This window comes from Macaca nemestrina, chromosome 6 (genome assembly GCF_043159975.1).
Source record: "Macaca nemestrina isolate mMacNem1 chromosome 6, mMacNem.hap1, whole genome shotgun sequence".
Taxonomy (NCBI): Eukaryota; Metazoa; Chordata; class Mammalia; order Primates; family Cercopithecidae; genus Macaca; species Macaca nemestrina.
Window position 1 is genome coordinate 41779790 of NC_092130.1, and position 21710 is coordinate 41801499.

Below are 21710 nucleotides of genomic sequence, written 5' to 3' on the forward strand. Positions count from 1 at the left end.
AAAACCCAAAAGGAGGATGCATTGTTGAGGCAGGGAAGATAAAAATAAGCAAAGTGGAAAGCCGAGGATTTGAATTTAGACAGATCTGGGTTCACATTTCAGCTCCATCTCAAGCTGTGAAATTTTAGGCAACTTCTGGAGTCCTTGGTTTCCTCCTCCACGCTCCACAATGGTGATTATTCCATAGTGTTGTTGCAGCATTCAATGAAATAATGTACAAAAGAAACTTACCAGCCAGGTGCTGTGGCTCATGCCTGTAATCTCAACACTTTGGAAGGCAGAGGTGGAAGAATCACTTGAGGCTAGGAGTTCAAGACCACCGTGGGAACATTGCAAGACCTTGCCTCCACTAAAAATTTAAAAATTAGCAGTGTGCCATGTCAAAACCTGTGGTCCCAGCTACTCGGGAGGCTGAGGTGGGAGTTTGAGGTTACAGTGAGCTACGATCACACCACTGCACTCCAGCCCAGCCAACAAGTGAGACTTTGTCTCAATAGAAAGAGAGAAAGAAACTTACCAAGTTTTCTGGTATATATTAAGCACCCACTAAATGGCTGCTATTATTGTTATCACTATGTTGGTGATGGGGAGTCAAGAAGTGGGAATTGAAGAGCAGACCTTCTTGTTTGTAGAGACGGGCAACCAGAGTGAGTAGGGGAAGAAACCCCCAGACAGGGGTCTCTAACAGAAGCCATCTGTGGTCTCATGAGGGCCTAGCCTTGCCACTCTGGTGCTGTCTCGTTGACTCAGATATAGGCTTTGATTTCCTTGGAGAAGCTCAGTTTACAACAGGAATAAGCAGCATCTTGGGAAATTCGAGTCCCAGAGACTGGGCAGAGTCGCTCTCACTGTCAGATAAAGGGGCCCCTGTTCTGATTCCCGTCAGTGACAAAGGATGACGCTCAGGCTGCCACTGAGCATGAGGGCCAGGCCAGAAGGAACAGTGGTTGGGCAGGTGCCAAGGTCTTGGGAAAAAACTGAGGTCCCAAGAGAGAAACCAGAGCTGCCCCAGTGGGTACTGCCTTCCCTTTTGTGCCTCTCACTTTTTGCTCCCATCCCCAATTTCTTTTCTTTGCTTCTTCTTTTACTTTTTTTTAATAGAGATGGGGTCTCGCTATGTTGCCCAGGCTGTTCTTGAACTCCTGGCCTCAAGTAATCCTCCTACCTCAGGTTCCCAAAGTGCTGGGATTACAGACGTGAGCCACCACAACTGCTCCCCCAACCGATGTCTAATCCCTCCAACCCCTATCTCTGACAAGGAGGGTGGGACCAAGCTGAGATGTGTCAGGGTAGGTGGTGATGATACCATAGACACTGGGAGTCCTCTCCTAGAGGTGCTGGTTACAGTATTGGGCTTCCTCCTACATCACTAGACCTGGGGGACCCATAAAAGATTGGAGGGCCAGGAAAATGAAGTAGCAGTCCTAAAATCCTGAGAGTGAGAATTCACAGCTGTCGGCTTTCCCTCACCCCATTTCTTCTTTTCTTCTTCTTCTCCCCCCGCCCCCCTCGCCGAGAGAGAGTCTTGCTCTGTCACCCAGGCTGGAGCGCAATGATGCGATCTCGGCTCACTGCAACCTGCACCTCCAGGGTACAAGCAATTCTTCTGCCTCAGTCTCCCGAGTAGCTGGGATTACAGGCGCCCGCCACCACCCCCAGCTAATTTGTGTATTTTTAGTAGAGATGGGGTTTCTCCATGTTGGTCAGGCTGGTCTTAAACTCCTGACCTCGTGATCCACCCACCTCAGCCTCCCAAAGTGCTGGGATTACAGGCGTGAGCCACCGAGCCCGGCTCTTTTCTTGTTTTCTTCAACCCAAGTTTCCTGTTTCTTCTTTCTCTTCTCACTCTCTTTTCCATTCTCTTTTTTCTGCCTCTTCTTCAGACTCGCTTTGCAAGTTTTCAACTTCTGTTCCCAAACCCCCTTCACATACAGAAGAGTCTGTGTTTCTCCTGTCTCTCTTCTCATTTATGTCTCTGATTGCCTTACCCAGAGAAGGGACCCCTGCCTTCTCTGATGGAGGCTTAAAAGAGAGCAAAGCCCCAGGGCTGGGGTAGCTGAGGCTCAGCGGACCATGGGGGTGAGGCCTGGGCCACGTGGAGATGGAAGCATGAGCCGGCTCATGACTGCGTAAAGACTGGTATTGATTGGGCTCTGGTGACTCATCACTCAGCAGAGGGGTCTGGGAGAGTGATGTCACTGTTGACACTAGGGCTGCCCCATCCCTGCCCTGAGACCTTTTCTTGCCTTGCTGACTTCTTTTCACCTCCCTTTATAGGGCAGGGCTAAGGAAGCAAGTTTCACCTTTGATGACATTTAGAACCACAATGTGGTTTTTTTAAACCGAGAATTTCCTTCCCACATCCTCACCTCCTCCTCCTCCTCTGCCTGTCTTGCGGTGGGGGTGGGTATACTCATGTGCACGTGGGCATTCTCTGTCTCACACATGTGTGCACATTTCTTTTATGTATGTACAGCTCACGTGCATGCACACACACACACACACCCTCACTCACACTCACACATACTCCCACCTGCCATCTGTTTCCGTCAGTTGGGGGAATCACATAAACCGGGCCTCCGAACTGTGCAGGGGGACTGGAAGGGGCTGATTCTCCCAGATGGGGACCTGAGGAAGAACCCCTGTGTGCTCTTGTCTGCTGGCACCTCGATGCCATGTGCCTCTTGACTTCAGAGGCTGCACCCTTGAGTCCCAGTGAGCCCAGCATTTGGGTAGGCACATGTATCCTTGAGAAGGTGCGCTTCCAATTTCATAATCAGAAGAAAACTGAGGTGGAATTGGGTTGTGGGCTGTGAGTAGGGACAGTGGGGGTATATGGAGAAAGACATAGACTAGGAGGGCCAGAGACTAGAAACTGACTCCGAGACAAATGTCATCATTGTCCCTTCTCCCACCCTCCCCCAAATTAGATGTATATTTCTTTCCCTATACATTTTGAGAAGAGAGAAAGTTACATCTCTCTTGGTAACCAAGTCCCAGGAATCTAGCTTAAGCCAGGGCAGAGGAAGAGTTCCCAACATGAGGCTGAATATTAACGCTATGTAAATCACATGCAAATGTATTGAAAGCAAAAATAAATAGATGGTGGGTCTTGAAAAAGGAACAATTAGACTGAGGTGAAGGCAGTGGAGGAGCCACAGCCTAGTAACGGGGTAACTTCTGGAGTCTGGGTGCAGGCTGTGCACTCCTGTCCTCTAGAGATCCTGGCCTGTCAGTGGTTGGTAAAAAATGGTTTGTTTTGGCCATAAGCAACTAACTGACAAGTCCTTATCAAATGCATACCTGGCCTGGTGGCAGAGGTGGATTTTCTGGGAAGCTAATGAAGCTTGGGGGGCAGTGCTCCTCATTTGTACAGGCCCCTTCCAAACCCTGCACTTAATTCATGTTCATCATCTTGTATTTTTTTTCTTAAAGAGGGCCCCCCAAATTGTACAAGCTTTGGGCCCCACAAAACCTGGGTTCACCTCTGCAGTGAAGGGGATAATTGTGTAAAATGTTGACAAGCTCTCTGTTCTTGGTTTAATTAGCAGCCTCCTTTGAAATAATCTCTATCAGAGATGTGTCTGTATGCACAGCCTTATGCGCCCCTTTGCCTAGGTGGAGGGGGCCCCATGGCTGCTCCTGTCTCCAAGACACCAAGATTTTCTGCCTTGAGACTAGGGTAAGAGGAGGGTGAAGGAAACTGCTTTGTTTCTAAAGGGAATGTGGCGGAAAACCCCAAGGAACAAGTACCTGATAATAAATAATGATAATATCTTACCTTTGTAAAGCCTTTAAGAGTTTCCAAAGGGAATGTGTCATTTGAGCTTCACAATACCCTGAAGCAGGAAGGAAAGGTATTATGGAGATTTGTTACAGACAAGTAAACTGAGGCTCAGAGGAGTCTAATTACAATAATAATAGTTCAAAAGCACAAAGCTATTTTATCAGCTGGAACAATCCCGTATGTTCACTCATTGAATCTGCACAACAATTCTATGAGGTGGGTACAATTATTATCTTCATTTTAGAAACAGGGAAACTGCACAGAGAGGTTAGCCAAACTCAAGAGTAGCCCAGCCAAGATCCGAACTCAAACAGTCTGGCAGCTGAGTCCTCGCTCTCAATCAGTACGTCACTCCAAAACCTTGTACACAGTCATGGGCTAGACTTCAAGTCCTGAGCCGTCTGACCCGTTTCTCATCACCACTAAGCACTAACACGTCCCTCTGAACCAGAAACTCAAAGCCTAGAGGGAGGGGCAGGAGACTGGTGGGAAGTCCAGGTGACTGACCATAAGGATCAGAGTCTAGTCTTGGAAATGGCCCCTCAGGACAGATGAGTACCAGTGTTCCTCCTGGACCGAAAGCACAGGGCAGGAGGTGAGCCAGCAGGCACCAGCCCGCCTAGAGCCCGGGGAGACTTCTTAAAGAAGCTGGAATGTGTTGGTTCCTTTCAGGAAACAACGTTTGACCACCTCTCCCCACTCCTTACTTACAGTCAAGTAAACTGAGGCTCAGAGCTGTCTAATTACAACAATCATAGTTCACAGTCAAGCATGATGGCTCATGCATGTAATCCCAGCACTTTGGGAGGCTGAGGTGGGTGGATCACTTGAGGACAGGTGTTTGAGACCAGCCTGACCAACATGGCGAAACCCCGTCTCTACCAAAAATACAACAATTGGCTGGGTGTTGTGGCGCACACCTGCAGTCCCAGCTACTCGGGAGGCTGAAGCAGAAGAATTGCTTGAACCCAGAAGGCAGAGATTGCAGTGAGCCGAGATTGTGCCATTGCACTACAGCCTGGACGACACAGCGAGATTCTGTCTCAAAAATATATAATAATAATAATAGCTCATGAGCACAAAACTATTGTATCAGCAGGGACAATCCCCACTTCCCAGACCAACGATATCAAGATTATGGTCAGAAGTGTGTTTAGGGAGATTACCACGGCAACGAGGTAAAGGATGATGGACTAGGAGCAGGGGTGTGCTAGAGGGAGACTGGTTAGGAGATGGTGGCAGAAATTCAGGTGAGAAGTGATGAGGCCCCACTTGAACCAAGGTGGTGGCTGTGTGGCTGTGGTATAGAGAAGAGAGATGCTACAGGGGAGAATGAATGAAGGGAGAATAGGCATGTCTTCTTCAAATGACACAGCCCACATACAGGCCCCAGTGGAAGAAGCGGGGTAGACAGTGGGAAGTGCTGGCGGTGGCGGGGTGGTGGGGAGGGCAATAAACAATGAGGCCTGCAGGATGAGCAGCCCCTGGAAGCTGCCAGAGTTGCTAACATCCCATCTTCCTGCTCTCCCCCAGTCAGTCAGGCTGGCCCTGCCACTGGGCTCTGTGTGTGTGTGTGTGTGTGAGAGAGATGGTGGGGACAGGGGGGTGGTGCTGGGGCTGGGGAGAAAGGAGAAGTGTCAGCCCTGGGCTCTGGGGCCACATACAGGGAGGTGAGCTATGGGGAGCATCACAGAAGCGTGATTTAGAGTCTCATTCCCACCGCCCTTCACCGTGCTGCAAGGACAGTTCAATGTAATATATGATTACCGCCACCCCACAAGGCTGCACTGTACACAGAGCTCCCACCTTCCTCCCGCTCCCTCCTGCCTGCCCTCAGATTATAAATCAGTTTTCAATCCTGAATGCTACCTGTAAATGTTCGCACTCAGGATCCTCGCCTCATATTCCTATGTCTCTGGGGGGTGGTTCAGGATGTGAATGGCCTGCTTCCCCCAGTCCTGATTCTGACATCCCAGCCCCTGATTGATGGTGAGAGGAGCAGCAGGGAAGCTGGAATTGGCTCTAGGGTCTCTGGTGCCCTGGCCTGGGGAGAGGGGTGGGCAGCTCTGGATCTACCTGACTCAGCCAGGCCTGAAGTGGACACTCCCCAGTGTACAGAACTGTGGATATGCTCCGGACCAATTGGTGGGAAGGCACTGAAACTGACCCCTCCCCGAAAATGACAACTTTTTTCCAGCTTTGTCAGATGTGCCAGAGCAGGCAGGTGAGCAGGTTCACTAGAGTGTCCAGAAGACAGCAGCCTCCCCATAGGCTGATCTGGAGATGAAGAGGCACAGCCATGCCTTTCCCCGAGCTGGGATGGGAAATCCCACGATGCACCTTTGAGATGATGAAAGGACAAATCAAGAAAGAAATTCTTGGCCAGGCATTGTGGCTCATGCCTGTAATCCCAGCACTTTGGGAGACCAAGACAGGCGTATCACCTGGTGAAACCCTGTCTCTACGAAAAATACAAAAATTAGTGAGGCATGGTGTCACGTGCCTGCAATCCCAGCTACTTGGGAGGCTGAGGCTGGAGAATATCCTGAAACCTGGAGGAGGAGGTTGCAGTGACCCGAGATAACGCCACTGCACTCCAGCCTGAGCGACAGATCAAGACTCTGTCTCAAAAACACACACATACACACACACACACACACACACACACACACACACACACACACAGAAAGAAATAAATTTTTTCTTTCTTCCTTTTTTTTTTTTTAGGAGACAGTCACCCCAGCTGGAGTGTAGTGGCACGAAGCTGGCTCCCTGCAGCCTCAACTGCAGGTGTGTTATGTCACCACCATTTGCCGATTACCCCACCTGAAGAAGGCCCCCCGGCCCTGACCTATTACTTTCTATCTTAGCACCCTGTTTGTTCACTTTGTGGTACTAGTTATGATTCATAATATTCTATATTGTCTAGTGTCTTCATTTTTTGTGGCTTTTCACTCCTGGACTGGAATCTCTGTGAAGGCAGGGGCCACATTGCCTAGTCAATACTGTATTCCAGTGACTTAGCATCAAGCTTCACACATCACGGTGTTAGTTATATACTTTTTGAATGAACTGAATGCATGGAGCCGGGGTGGGGTGGCTGCCAAAGAGAAGGCCTTCAAAGCTGAGGCTGACTGTGCCTGCTCCCCTGTGGCAGCCCCATCTGCAGACAGCAGCTGGGCAGCTCCTTCCCAAGGAGACCAGGCTCACGACCCCGGGGGAATTGAGAGGCCTCTCCAGACCTTGGCCCCCTTCCTCTCCCTTGGAAACACTCCAGTTGTGACCCCTCCTAGCTGTCCCTGGAGCTGCCTTCTGAGGACCAGGGGTTAATGGCCAGTGTTTATCACCTCCCACTCCCTGACAAGATCCCCAGGTCGCTGGAAAGCTTGGCCCAGCCCAAACTGATACCTTGCATGGGCCAGGGACTCAACCTGGGGACAGCAAAGAGGGACTGAGGAGGAAGCTCCTCCAAGCATTATACTATCCATGAAGTGAATGCAAATGAACTGAAAGCACCTTTTGAATAAGCAGCTTTTACTGAGAGAGCTGCTCTAATCCCTAAATGGCTTTGCTGACAGGGAGGAGCTTCCTGGTGGTGGAAGGGGTGGGAAACGGGGTTGCACTGTCAGGAACCGGCTCTGCAGCGCCCTTGTCCTTGCACTTTTAGATTCCAGACACGCTTCTTGTGGCTAATGGAACTCGAGATCTCTAACCTTGGCCTCCCTATTCCACTCCCTGCCCCTGCCCCCAGAGTCTGCCGAGCCCGGCCTCTGTGTTTCCAGGAGGCTGAGGCTGCTGGGTGCTGGGTCTCAGTTTGAGTGATTCTCTGGGACTGGAAGCAGCTGAGCACAGGTCCAGTGATGTAGCCCTGTGGGCTCTCTGGTGACCACGTGAGACATCCCTGGGCCTGTGTATACAGGTGTGTCGCCGTGTGCGCCAGTGGGTTTGTGTCCATTTACACACCCCCTGGAAACAAGTGTCATTGTGTTTGTGCCTCTGTGTGTCCCCACCCCCACATCTCCATCCATCTGTATTCCTCCCCAGGTTAGAGGGGGCTGGCCTCAGCTGGGGAGTCATGCTTTTTCAAGGACTAATGACTTTTATCAGAATGATAATGAACTGACGACACAGGGAAGCCCTGGGCTCTGGAGAGAAGCCAGAGAGGGAGCAACTGGGGACAGAGAGGAGGCTTGCAGGGTTGGGAGCCTAGAGGACTATGCCTCCCAGAAAGGCCAGCCAGCTCCATTCAGCTTTCAGCGGGGGAAGGAGACAGGGACAGAGGAAACCCAGGGGATGTTGGAAACACATTCTCCATTTCCCTTCCCTGTCCCTCCTGCCTCTTCCTGAACCCGCCATTCCCTGCTTTGCTATTCCTCTCGCCCTCCCAAAGCACTCCCTTTGACTATGGGTCTGTGAGGCTAAGGCTGGCTATTCCCCCCAGCCCTGACCCAAAGCCAGGTCCTGCCCAGAAATGGAGCGGGAGCTGCTCCTAGAATTCTGAGTGGGCAGACACACATAGGTGGCCTGAGCAGGTCTTGAAGCACCAGAAACTGTAAAGCTGCCCCTTGGGCATGGAGCTTGTCAAGGCTAATTGGCCTCAATATTCTTTCATAATGAATGTAGGGCCAGGAGAGTTGTCAGTGGGGAAAGGAGAGGAGAATTCAGAAGCTCACAGAACATCCACACCAGGGACTTGGGAGATCACAAAACCAGGAACTGTTCTCATTGGTCAGAGAAGATAAGTGATACCCACCTCCCAAAGATTTTGGAAAGATTTCAAGCAGAGCCTGCAGCGTGCACGGGGCTCCCCGCACTGGAAAAGCTCCTTCGCCTGCTGCAGAGAGGCAGCCACCTCTCCCCAAGCCGGAGCGCTCCAGCCCCTTTAGCACAGGCCGGCATGCAGTGAATATTCAATAAATATCAGCTGTTGTGGATATTAGCATAATCTTCTGGTGCAAAAAGTCTCTGAGGGTGGTCGCTGCAGAGAGGGGTCAGTTTCTAGGACCCTGGGATTCAGAAGGAACGGGACAGTGCAAAGCAGGCGTGGTACCAAGAGACCCAGTTTAAAGACCAAGGAGACAGGCATGCCGGGCCCCTCCCATGGCCTCTCCTTCTCCTGCCCCAGTCTTTCAGGGGGCGTCCTCCCTCCGGGGCCTGCAGGGAGTCCTCCTTCTGTCCCAGGCAGGCCCAGTGACCTTTTGCTCAAGTCTGCAAATATATTCTTGTCTAGTCTTGGAAATGAAATTGTGCTCAACATTTGTATAGGGCTTTTCCATTGCCCAGCCCTTTACAGACATTAGCTAATTAAATGGAGGAGGGGTAGAAAGGAGCTGGCCTCTGTAGTCAGGGACCCCAGGCCCTTTGGACCTGGGCCCCAGTCTCACTCCTCCCTTCTTTCCTGCAAGATTGGCCTTCCTCTAAAGAGAAGGCAACTCCTGAGGCGTTGGCCACTGAGTCAGAAAGCAAGGGAAGCTGGGAGCTTGGTAATCATGGAGTGGGTAAGGGTCTTCCTGAGGTCATCCTGTCCCACAGCCACACCCAGCAACAGGCTTAGTCTGAAAGTGCAGGTCTGTGTCTGCCATGAGTGGGCCGAACACACAGGGCACACAGCTGTGTGGCCTGTTCTAGGGATGGGGCTAACCTCTCACCCTATCTAGGAGGCACAATTGTGGACAGCTGCTCCCAGCCTGGAGCGAAGCACAGAAGCCTCTACCTGCCCCGGTCTTCCTGGCCAGGAGGATTGGAGGGGAGCCATCCAGGGTCAGCAGAACAGCTTGCCCTGCCCACCCCTCCATCACCACCCTTCTAGAACTGCCCTCCAGGACACAGCAAGTGAACTCTCACCTGGGGAGGGTGGCAGGGGGGAATTGCGGGGGAGGGAGAGAGACCAGTTACGGAAACTGACATAGACATAGGGAGGAAATAGGCCATATTTCGAACTGAGACTGTGAAATAAAGGAAAGGAAGAAGACTAGAAGGAGAGACGGAGTAAAAAACATCTTCACGGGGTGCCCGTAGTGTCAAAGATTGAGGATTTCTTCGCGCAGCCACAGGCAGCCCCATGTTGGATTCCTCTAGCCTGAAAGAGCTCCCCCTCCCACCCCACTGCCTATTATCCCTCATACCCATAAGAGACGGCATCACGGGTGCCCACTTCACAGGCGTGGGCTTCTTCACGGGGCAGGCGGTGCACGTTTTCCTCCCTGATCCCGTCAGAAACTGGAAGGTGGAGACTCGCTCTCCTTCCGCGGCCTGACTGCACCCGGCTCACCCTGATCCCATCAGCCTGCTTGGAGCCAATTGAAGAATCAGCAATTCTGGAGACCCCGCCAGGTCCAGGAGAGGAGGACCTGACCTCCCCGCACCGTAATTATCTGTCTCATAAAAAACAGGCATTGAACTTCATAAAACCAATTAGGGCTACAGGGCCAGGTCATGGAAGCAAACGGGAATTTAGCTCTGGTGACAGTGGCAGTCAACTCCAAGGACAGAGCAGTATGTGACAGCTCCGTCCTCTCAGGCCCAGCCCCAAAGGCCACCCAAACAAAGCTCCTGTAGATGCAATAGAAGAGGTTGAGGTCAGACCCAAGGAAGGACTGGCTGGCAGGGGCAGGGAGCACTGGAGTAGCTTCTTCCCTTTGTGACAAGCAGCCCAACAGAGCCTGAGTCCTCCCTTCACAGCCTTCTCTGGTTCCAGAAAACCTCAAGAGCTTCCCATCATGTTACCAAGGCAACTGCAGCCCTGCAAGATTCACAGTGAGGATGGAGAGAGAGCAGAGACTGACAGGAAGCCCAGACAGAATGCCAAGGTGGAGGCACACATCTGAGACTGAGCAGGGAGGCAGGGGCTTTGGGCCAGAGCAAACAGCTCCTGCCTCTCTGTTTGGGCTGTTCCAGGATCTGTTTTCCTGCAGGCTGTGAGTTTGTTTTACACACCCCAGTCCCCTGTGGGCGAGAAAACAGCATCAAAGCTTCCTTCCCTGTCAGGTGGGGATGCAGTGGGGGCAAAGGAGGGCTTCTCCACAATTTCCCAGCATGGCAGATGCTGCAGCTCCTGGCCCAGCCCACGGGCAAGGGTTCTCCTGCTTTCAAAGGCCAGCAGGACCCTCCGCCATCACCACCTGCTTGCTCCACCATGGTCCCCTTGGGAGGCAGAGTCCTGCCAAGGGATCAGCAGCACAGGCTGCATTGGTTGGAATTGCAGAGAAGTGTGTTTGGCTCCTGGCTTGGTCATTTTCTAAGACTCCATGACCTTGGTGAAGTCACTTCTTGCTCAGATTGTTTCCTTAGATGAAAATGGGGATAATATGATGAATTCTTAGGATTTAATAATATCATATACGTCATGTGCTTACACCAGGCCTGGCACTGAGTCAATTTTTTTTTTTTTAAAGCAGTTTGGGAGTCTCTCTGAGCCTATTCTGGCTCGGGAGGCTGCCTGATTTAAAAAATAATAATAAGTTAAATGAAAAAGAAAAAAAAAGCTGTTAAAGGCTGGGCATGGTGGCTCAGGCCTATACTCCCAGCATATTGGGAGGCCAAGGTGGGAGGATCACTTGAGGCCTGGAGTTTGAGACCAGCCTGGGTAATATAGTGAGACCTCATCTCTTTTAAATTTAAAAAAAAAAAAAGCTGTCAAAATTTTATCATTATTGTTACTATTCTAATTTTTATTATAATTGTGTGTACCTCTGTTTACTCATCTATAAGATAGAAATCATGATTAGTCCTAATTCAATGAGTAGTTTGCAGATTTCATGAGAAAACACGTGAAATGCCTTGACCAGCACCTTAGCCATGGGAAGTGTCAATGAATAGGAGTGATCCCTACACTCCCCTCCTTACCCCTACCCCAGGCCTTCAGATTGCCTACTAGGGAGCCACCACCAAACTGGGCCAAACTCCCAGTTCCCTAAGTAGTAGGGGCTATGGAAATGCGGTTTCTGGAGCTGTAGTCAGGGAAGCCATTCCTTTTTGCTTTTCTTTTCCTCCTTCCCTGCCCTCTGGGGAAGTCATTCCTAATTGCAGTGCCAGTGAACTTCAAACTCACTCCTGGCCAGGAAGGAGCCTTTGACCTCTGTGCTTCCTCATTTCTGTCTCAAGCCTGAGGTTCCCTGAACAGGCTGATGTCCAGCTAATGCCCAGTGTCCTGGAGAAAAGGAGTAAATTCCATTCTAAATGGAAAAAGTTTTGCCCCTATACAGAGGGCCAGGTATCAGGCTCGGGGTGGGGAGACACACGGGGGATGGATAAGGTCTGCACCTCTTCCAGGTGCCTAAGTTCCCTGTCTTCTGTTGGCCCAGCTGAGGCCTTATTTCAGCAAGGAGATCTGAGATGTGACTGAGGAGGGTGGACTGCTCCCAAATCCTCACTGCCTTCTTCCCTGAAAATACCAACACTCCTCCAGGCCCCGTCATGCTTTTGACCTTTGAGAGGGATGAAGAGGCTGATTTGCGATGGGCTTTAAACTGACACAGTTTCCTCATCCTTGGCCCTTTCCACAGATGAGCACCTCACTGGTCCATTCCCATACTGGTTGCACAGGTGGGTGTCTCAGGGGTCTGCAGTGTGCCACGAGCTAAAGATGGGCTAGAACTGCAGCTGGCAGAATTTAGATGAAACCTCAGGGAAAACATCCTTGGTGAAAGAGCTAAGAGACACAAAGAAGGCTACAGGCCCACGCAATTTTCTTCTCCTCAGGTTTTCAATCAGAGAAGGCCTCTTCCCTACCCACTACTGCCCTAGAGAGCTCCAGACTTAATGCCTCAGTAGGGCTGATAGCTGTGAGAAAAAAAAAAAATCGCAAAAAAAAATCATGTTTTAAGAAAGTTTATGAATTTGCGTTGGGCTGCATTCAAAGCTGGCCTGGTGGCCCTCAGGCTGTGGGTTGGACAAGGTTGTGTATCCACCCATAGCTGTCAGGACATTTTTTTTTTTTTTTGAGACGGAGTCTCGCTCTGTCACCCAGGCTGGAGTGCAGTGGCCAGATCTCAGCTCACTGCAAGCTCTGCCTCCCGGGTTCACGCCATTCTCCTGCCTCAGCCTCCCGATGGGACTACAGGCGCCCGCCACCTCGCCCGGCTAGTTTTTTTGTATTTTTTTTTTAGTAGAGACGGGGTTTCACCGTGTTAGCCAGGATGGTCTCCATCTCCTGACCTCGTGATCTGCCTGTCTCAGCCTCCCAAAGTGCTGGGATTACAGGCTTGAGCCACCACGCCCGGCCAACTGTCAGGACATTTAAAGAGGGTAGGGCAACCCCACCCCACCCCAAGGCAATCCTGTGGCCCTGTGGGATGAGGTAGACCCCTGAAGGCCTGAGAGTTTCTACAGAGCCAGACTCTAAGGCAGGGGTGTCTAATCTTTTGGCTTTCCTGAGCTACGTTGGAAGAAGAACTGTCTTGGACCACACATAAAATATGCCTGTAATCCCAACATTTGGGAGGCTGAGGCAGGCAGATCACCTGAGGTCAGGTGTTCGAGGCCAGCCTGGCCAACATGGCGAAACCCTGTCTTTACAAAAATACAAAAATTAGTCAGCATGGTGGCGTGAGCCTATAATAACAGCTACTTGGGAGGCTGAGGGACGAGAATCGCTTGAACTGGGAGGTGGGGAGGTTGCAGTGAGCCAAGATTGTGCCACTGCACTCCAGCCTGAGCGATAGAGGAAGACTCCAACCTCACCCCTTCAAAAAAAAAACAAACCAACAAACAAAAAAAAACCCACTAACACTGATAGCTGTGAGAAAAAAAAAAAAAATCGCAAAAAAAAGTCATGTTTTAAGAAAGTTTATGAATTTGCGTTGGGCTGCAATCAAAGCTGGCCTGGTGGCCCTTAGGCTGTGGGTTGGACAAGTTTGCTCTGGGGGGAACAGATGACTTGGTCAGATAGAAGGGTCCAGATCTAGGGATGACTTGGGCCTGTCCCAAGTACAAGTCCACAGACTCCAGACTTGGGCCTGTGCCCTCAGCTCTGCTGGCAATGCCTTTGTCGGCAGCCCAGAGGTCCCATCCTCCACACCAACCACCACACCCAGGACTGCCCTCCATCCTTCGGACAGAGAGAAGTTGGAGGTGCTAGAAGCCAAAGAGCCAGCTACAGGCATCGTACCCCCCATGCCATCCCCCTAAGCCAATGCTCACGCAGGCCCTGTTATCGGAAGCAGAAACTCCTGAGTGTGGGAGGCTTTGGGGTGACAGGGTGGGGAGGAGGAAGCCAGAAGAAGACAACCGGGAAGAAAGTCCTAACAGTGTCAGCTCCGGGTGAGGAATGTGCTGTACCCCGCCGACCAGCTCAGTAGTCCAGGCTCAGCCCATTCCCATCTGATGGGGCCAGGAACAGTCACAGAGGACTGTAAGATCTGGGAGAAAGAGAAAAAGCCTTTTTTTTTTTTTTTTTTTTAAATGATGAAGAAGGTGATGAGCAGGTCATGGGCCATAGCAACACAGATTAACCTGGCGAAAAGTTCCGAAGAAAATTGGGACATTCAGTTCTGCCAAGACAGTCAGATCAGGGTGAGCTACTGGCGGCTGGCAAAGGGTCAGTGGTTACACTGTCCCCAGCCTAGGACCCAGCCAGCCTTGGCCATAGCTGGAGACTTGCCCCACTTGCTGATCTCCCAGAGGCAGAGGCCAGATTCCTTCCAGTCCAGGGAGTCTGGACAAGTCATAAAAGTGTTTCCTCCGAGTCTCTGTCTGGTCCTGCTAGAAGAAAATTTTTTTTTTTTTTTTTTTGAGATGGAGTCTCGCTCTGTCGCCCAGGCTGGAGGGCAGTGACCGGATCTCAGCTCACTGCAAGCTCCGCCTCCTGGGTTTACGCCATTCTCCTGCCTCAGCCTCCCGAGTAGCTGGGACTACAGGCGCCTGCCACCTCGCCCAGCTAGTTTTTTGTATTTTTTAGTAGAGACGGGGTTTCACCGTGTAGGCCGGGATGGTCTCAATCTCCTGACCTCGTGATCCGCCCGTCTCGGCCTCCCAAAGTGCTGGGATTACAGGCTTGAGCCACTGTGCCCGGCCGAAGAAAATTGTTTGTCCATCTGTCAGTCTGAAGGTGAGTGGGGCTGGGTGCTGTGATTAACGCCTGTAATCCCAGCACTTTGGGAGGCTGAGGCAGGAGGATTGCTTGAGACCAGGAGCTCAAGGCCACTTAAGCAACATAGACCCCATCGCTACAAATAAAAATGTAAAAATTAACCAGGTGTAATGGTGAGTATTTGTAATCCTAGTTAATAGGGAGGCTAAGGTGAGAGGATGGCTTGAGCCCAGGAGTTTGAGGCTGCAGTGAGCCATGATCATGCCACTGTATTTTAGCTTGGATGACATAGTGAGACACTATCTCTTTTTTTTTGGGCGGGAGGGATGGAGTTTCGCTCTTTCACCCAGGTTGGAGTAAAGTGGCATGATCTCGACTTACTGCAACCTCCGCCCCCCGAGGTCAAGCGATTCTCCAGCCTCAGCATCCCAAGTAGCTGGGATTATAGGTGCCCACCATCATGCCTGGCTAATTTTGTATTTTTAGTAGAGATGGGGTTTCACCACGTTGGCCAGGCTGGTCTCGAACTCCTGACCTCAGGTGATCTGCCCGCCTCTGCCTCCCAGAGTGCTGAGATTACACATGAGCCACCACCCCCGGCTGACGCTATCTCTTAAGAAAGAAAGAAGAGAAAGAAAGAGAGACAGGTGACCGCGCCAGTCACCTTCAGATTGACGGACAGACAAAATTTCTGATGTTCCAGGAGCCACGGCTAAGACATCAGCCCAGAATCCTCTTCTCGGATGACTCAGGAGCGCCCCCTTCTGTCTGGTTTGGCTGAAACCAGTGTGGGGGACAGGGAGAAAGAATTGTTAGATTCTAATCAGAATGCCCAGACAGCTGCTGCAGGAGGAGGCCCCACCAGAAAGGTCCTCACTTTAGGCTGCCCCCCTGATACTCCCACAGCCTGAATCAGAGCTGGACTTCCCCAGGGGGGATGAGGACCAAGGGGAGAATGTCTAGAGTGTGGTCGACCCGAGAGGACGCCTAGGCTGTCATACCTGGGCCTGGCAGCCTGGCCTGTGGGCACATGCCCAGAGCTCTGGAGGGCTGTCCAGCCTGCAGATGTCCCTGGCTTCATGAGAAAAGTCATGGTGTGGGTAACAAGACCAGGCTCTTCTTCTGAGCCTAAGAAAGAAAGGGCTGAGACAGTCATTTATCTCAGGGCTATGAGTGTGTTGTAGGGGGAAAAGCCAGCCATGGGAAGCACAAGAGGGGAGACGCTGCTTCTCTCCAGCAACTCCCCCCGGAGCCAATGAGACATGTTTCCCAAAGGACCTCCAGCTTCCTGTGTGCAGGTGCAGAAGAGACCTGCAGACTCCTCTGGTGTTTAGTTCTAACATTCCATGACCTACAGGATTGCACAGCTCACCCCCAGGCAGCGGCTGCCTTGTCTCCTGGACCATCCACTGCTCCCCTTTCCTAGTTTATTCCTTAGTCTGATTTTTAAAAATTTATTTATTTATTTGCCATATAGAGTCCACATTGGATCTTCAGTCTGATTTAAATCTATCTTGCTGCATCTAAGTGGCAGCTAGAAGAGAGGGAGGGGGAAAGCAAAGGGGATGCTGAGAAACTGAGGAGGAGAAAGACAAAACAAGGAGGAGTGGAGAGGACTGAGGAAGACCCGAGCAAATATCTGAGAGGATCCATCTGCCTGGTGGAGAACAGCTTCAGCATTGTCCCTAGTCACTCTCCCTGTCAACACTTCATAGCTGCAAGTCCACGCTCACACTACATGTAGGTGTGGACACACACACACACACACACACATCACATACTTAGGCTGTGGGGAAGACCTGGCTGTGTGTGGGGCTCGAGGGAGCAGTCTGCCCCCACCTGCATACTTATCTTCTCCTCCTCACGTCTCCCCAGCCCCCAGCCTTCCAGCACTAGTTCTTTGTGCTTTCAAAGCAGCTCCCTCCCAGAATGCTACCTCCAGGAAGTGCTGAGCTGAGAGAATGGGGGAATGGAAGGAAAGGGAGCTAGTCCTCTTCCCTCCAACAGCACTGCTCCATCAAACAGCACCCCCTCCTCCCCTCACCTCCACCTCTTTCATCACTGCCACTGACAGCTGCAAAAACAGCCCTTCTCATCCTGAGCAGTGGGCTGCGGGGATGTGCCCATCTATTTCCTATCCACTTCCCGGGGCAGGAGACAGCTGAGGACAGGGTAGAGAAGCAGCATCGCTATCCGCGCCAATACCCTCTCCCTCCCTTCCCCCATAAGTAAAGAAACAAAAGAGAATGCCCTCCAGCCAGGCCCTAGAACCAGTGTGCAGTCACCCCAGCTTTCTAAAATCCCTGTCCAGGCTGCCCCTGGCCCTGTTCTCCCAAGGTAGACTCTATTTCTCAGACCTTGGAAAGTCGCTCTAGGATATCTCACCGTGAAAGATCCACTCTTGGAATGCTGGGAGACAGTGATGGATTCGCCCACACACTAGCAACCTGCTTCCATTAACTCCTATGTCCAAATAATTTCTTTAAATCACCAAGGATGAGGCTGGGGAGGGGAAGGCAAGCCTGTGACATCAATCTCCAGCAGGGATTCCTCCTTCAAACTTGGCCAGGGCCAGGCAGGAAAAATACCCAGCACATTTTTCTGGGACCAAACTATGGAAATGAGACCCCAGCCCACCCCGCCACCCACAGTGCCTCTTCTCACCTAAGTTCTTGTCCACCCTCTCCCTTGGCTCTGTGGAAAGACAACACAGAGGCTTTTCCACCCCTTCCTGGAGGTTTCAGGGCTCTGGCTGCTCCTTGGCAAGGTGTGGGCTGCCTCCTGGGGCATCCCAACCCCCCTAGCAGCCAAGAGAGCATCTCCTGTGTGACCAGCACCCAGGGTGAACCAAAGGGCAGGGCACGAACTAAAAGCTAAGAGCTGTACCTCAGTTACCAGTTTACCATTCCTTCTCAAATTACCCCAATTGTTGCCCTCGTTTTACAAAAGAGGAAGTGGAGACTTAGAGGGGTCAACTTGTACAAAGGTAGCTGCTAGAAAGGGACAGATCTGAGTCAAGCACAGGTCTTCCGTCTCCAAAGTCTGCTGTTAGGGAAACCATGTCCCAGTAGGGAGGGGGAGCAGGAAGCAGGTGACATTTCAATTGCTTAGTGTTCCCATCTACCCTTGGCTCTGGAACACAGGTTCATCAGCTCACACCTACTGTTTTAGCCCCAGCCCGGCTTACCCTGCCTGCTGCTAAGCCAGCCTCCAGCTAGGAAGTTTGTACATCTTGGGGATGGGCCAGGTGGGGCCTGGAAGGCAGAGGGGAGAGAGAAAGGAAGAGCTGGCATTTTGACAGGGCCCAGGAGCAGGCAAGGGGAAGAGAGCTGGGCAGATGGGCCTGAACCGGCCATGTGGGGAGGCTGGGCCTTGGGAAAAGCGTAGGCATAATGGGGCCTGGCTAAAGCACGGCTTCACCCATTTGGCACTTCTTCCTTCCTCCATTGTCCCTATTGCTCCGAATTGTCTGCTTTAGATGTGATTCTTTCCAAATGGGCACCCTCCACCTACAAAGGGACTGGCATGGGAGAGATTACTGACATCATAGTCTTCTTCCAGTAGCAACAGCAGGCTGGGGAACTGGCGGCCCAGACCACCACAGGAGCAGTTTGTGATGTTCTGTTCCAGCAGATTGGAGAGGGTTTTCCGTGGCTCAGACCTGAGGCTGAGGAGCCAGAATAGAAAAAGCAGGAGAGAGGAGGCCCCTGAGCTCTTGGACAACCAGTGGGCTTGTTGATGGCCTGGAATACAGGTATCCGTATAGGCTTTCCCCTGCGAGAGGGAGAAAAGTCAGCACTGTCCAGCCCTGTGGCTCTGATGACAGTGGGACTTAGTGCGGGTGTCCCCCTTAGAGGTGCTCTACCTCTTGCAGGCCCTGAAGTTCCCATAAATGAAGGGAGAATGAGCAAGAACCAGTCACTGGCACTTGCTGGTTTCCATTTCTCTTATGTTGTTTGCAACCTCTGCCTCCTGGGCTCAAGTGAGCCTCATGCTTCAGCTTCCCAAGTAGCTGGGACCCCAGGCATGCGCCACCACACCTGGCTAATTTTTTTGTATTTTTTGTAGAGATGGGTTTTTGCCATGTTGCCCAGGCTGATCTCAAACTCCTGAGCACAAGGGATCTGCCCACCTCGGCCTCCCAAAGTGCTGGGATTAAGGGTATGAGGCACTGCACCCAACCTGTTTTTTCTTTTCTTTTTTTTTTTTTGAGATGGAGTCTTGCTCTGCTGCCTAGCCTGGAGTGCAGTGGTGCAATCTCAGCTCACTGCAACCTCTACCTTCTGGGTTCAAGCGATTCTCCTGCCTCAGCCTCCCGAGTAGCTGGGATTATAGGCATGCACCCCCACGCCTAGCTAATTTTTGTATTTTTAGGAGAGACAGGGTTTCAGCACATTGGCCAGGCTGGTCTCAAACTCTTGGGCTCAAGTGATTGGCCTTTCTTGGCCTCCAAAGTGTTAGGGTTACAGGCGTGAGCCACTGCACCCAGCCTGTTTGTTTTTTCTATAGTCCTTTTTTAAAGCATGACTCCATGTCTCTCTGAAGCAGAAACTCACCTCCTGTCTCAAGTGTTTCATTGAGTGGAGGTGGAGTGGTATATCTTTCCTTTCCAGAATCTGGGAGACCTGCAGTGGTTTGAGTCGTCTAGTGGAACTGCCTTAGTCAGTTCAGGCTGCTATAACAAAATACTGTAAACGGAGTGGCTTATAAACAACAGAAAATTTTTTTCTTTTCTTTTTCTTTTTTTTTTTTTTCAGAGAGAGAGTCTCACTCTGTGGCCCAAGCTGGAGTGCAGTGGCACTATCTCGGCTCACTGCAACCTCTGCCTTCCAGGTTGAAGCAATTCTCTTGCCTCAGCCTCCCAAGTAGCTGGGATTACAGGCGTGCACCACCATGCCCAGCTAATTTTTGTATTTTTAGTAGAGACAAGGTTTCACCATGTTGGTCAGGCTGGTCTTGAACTCCTAGGCTCAAGTGATCTGCTCGCCTTGGCCTCCCAAAGTGCTGGGATTACAGGCGTGAGCCACCGTACCTGACCAGAAATTTATTTCTCAAAGTTCTGGAGGCTGGAAATCCAAAATCAGAATCAAGTTCTGGGAGGGGCCTTCTTCTTCCTTCAGATGGCCAGCTTCTCATTGTATCCTCAGCTGGCGGAGCACAGAGAGAAGAGGCAAGCAAGAAGCAGCAAGCTCTCTCAGGACTCTGGTTTTAGAGACCAGGTCTTGCTCTGTCACCCTGGCTGGAGTGCAGTAGCACAAATAGCTCACTGCAACCTCCAACGCCTGGCCTCAAGCAATCCTCCTGCGTTGGGCTCCTGAAATGCTGGTATTACAGGTATGAGCCACCATGCCTAGCCCCGTTCATGAATGAAGGCACTAATCTCATTCATGAGGGCTCCAATGACCTCATCTAATCCTAGTTACCTCCAAAAGCCCCACCTCCTAATATCATCACTTTGAGGGGTAGGGTTTCAACGTACGCATTTAGTTGGGGAAACTTAGTGTACAGCAGGGACCAAACACATCATGTCAAGAGAAGCAAGAGACAAATACTTCGAAACTGGCCTTGATCCTTAGAATATCATCTGGTTACTCTTAAATAAGGGCTCTCCAAATGCTGCCTCTGTAGATCAAAGCCAAAGAACCCAACTCATCAAGAGTGGCTGCAAAAGGCACAGCCCACACAGTCTGAGCACTAGAGAGGATCCCTAGGCATCCCCTAGATTCCAGGCCAAAGGCCCTCACCACCTATTTGGTGACAGACTCAAGTATGAGCTTATGGATTTTGAAATGGAAAGCAGCTGGTTCGGGAAGGAGTCCTTTGCACATAGAGGTGCCCAATAAATGCTGGATGCTGGGAAACTAATATACTCCAAAGGAGGCCAATGTTCTGTAATTTGAGGAGAGGAGGCTGAGTAGGAGTAGGGGGTCTTGCTACTTCAGTCAAGGTAACCCGGAAGCCTACTCTGCACCCCTACCAAACTGGAGGTGGGAGGACAGGTTACCATTAGGTCAGATCAGCCTCCTAAGCTGGTGTGAACCATTCTCAGGCCACCGCTGAGCCTACCTAGGCTCTGGTCTTGTCTAGACACTTCCTCTCCAGCTGAGGCTGGGAAGCAGGTGTAGTCACTCACAGCCTCACTCTTCACGGTGCTGCCATTAGGACCCTGATTAGTAGAGCCCCATGCCGGGTTGCTAATGGGTTGAGGACATTAAGCATAAATGCTTTCCCAGATATGGGCTTGAGCAGAGCCCAGGAAGAAACAAATATTTTAATCTCAAATAAATAGAATGTCGGCGGGGAGGGGTTGCCTCTGCTTACTTGGCATCTGTTGTCCTCCCATCCTCCACCTGCCACAGTTGCTGCCATTCTCAAGTCCCAGGAATTCCCTGTCCAGGCAGTGGGGTTCATGGCAGATCTTCACTCACCCAGGCATATGAGAATGGAAGAGATTCTCAAGTTTTAGAGGGAGGGGACTCTAAAACTTGTGGACTGCCTTGTCCTATAACCCTGATGGTCAAGAAGTCCTTGACATGGAATTTGGATGACTCTTGTGATAACCCAAGCACACTTCCCCTTGGTTGGGGAACTGGAGAAAAGGACTGAAGATCCATGAGGGACACCTTTTGACACAAACTAGTTGCTTTAGACCAGTGGTTCTCCCAGTGCGGTTGGGACCAGCAGTATTGGCATCCGCACCAGCTGGGAACTTACTAGAAATGTAAGTTCTCAGGCCTACCCCAGACCTACTGAATCAGTTCTGGGTGTGGCAGCAGGCAAACTTGTTTTTTGATTGTTTGTTTGTTTTTGAGACAGTGTCACTCTGTTGCCCAGGCTGAAGTGCAATGGCACGAACACAGCTCACTGCAGCCTCAACCTTCTGGGCTCAGGTGA

The 21710-nt window shown here is 51.2% G+C and overlaps 1 long non-coding RNA gene across 1 annotated transcript in view; it reads right to left on the reverse strand.

The window, feature by feature from the left end:
* Positions 1-403: 403 nt before the first annotated feature.
* The window catches only part of LOC139363761 (uncharacterized), a 50855-nt gene continuing 29548 nt past the window's right edge, over positions 404-21710 (reverse strand). The window contains exon 4 of the long non-coding RNA XR_011624654.1: positions 404-3839. This is a non-coding gene — a long non-coding RNA (uncharacterized lncRNA). The remainder of the gene's footprint in view (positions 3840-21710) is intronic.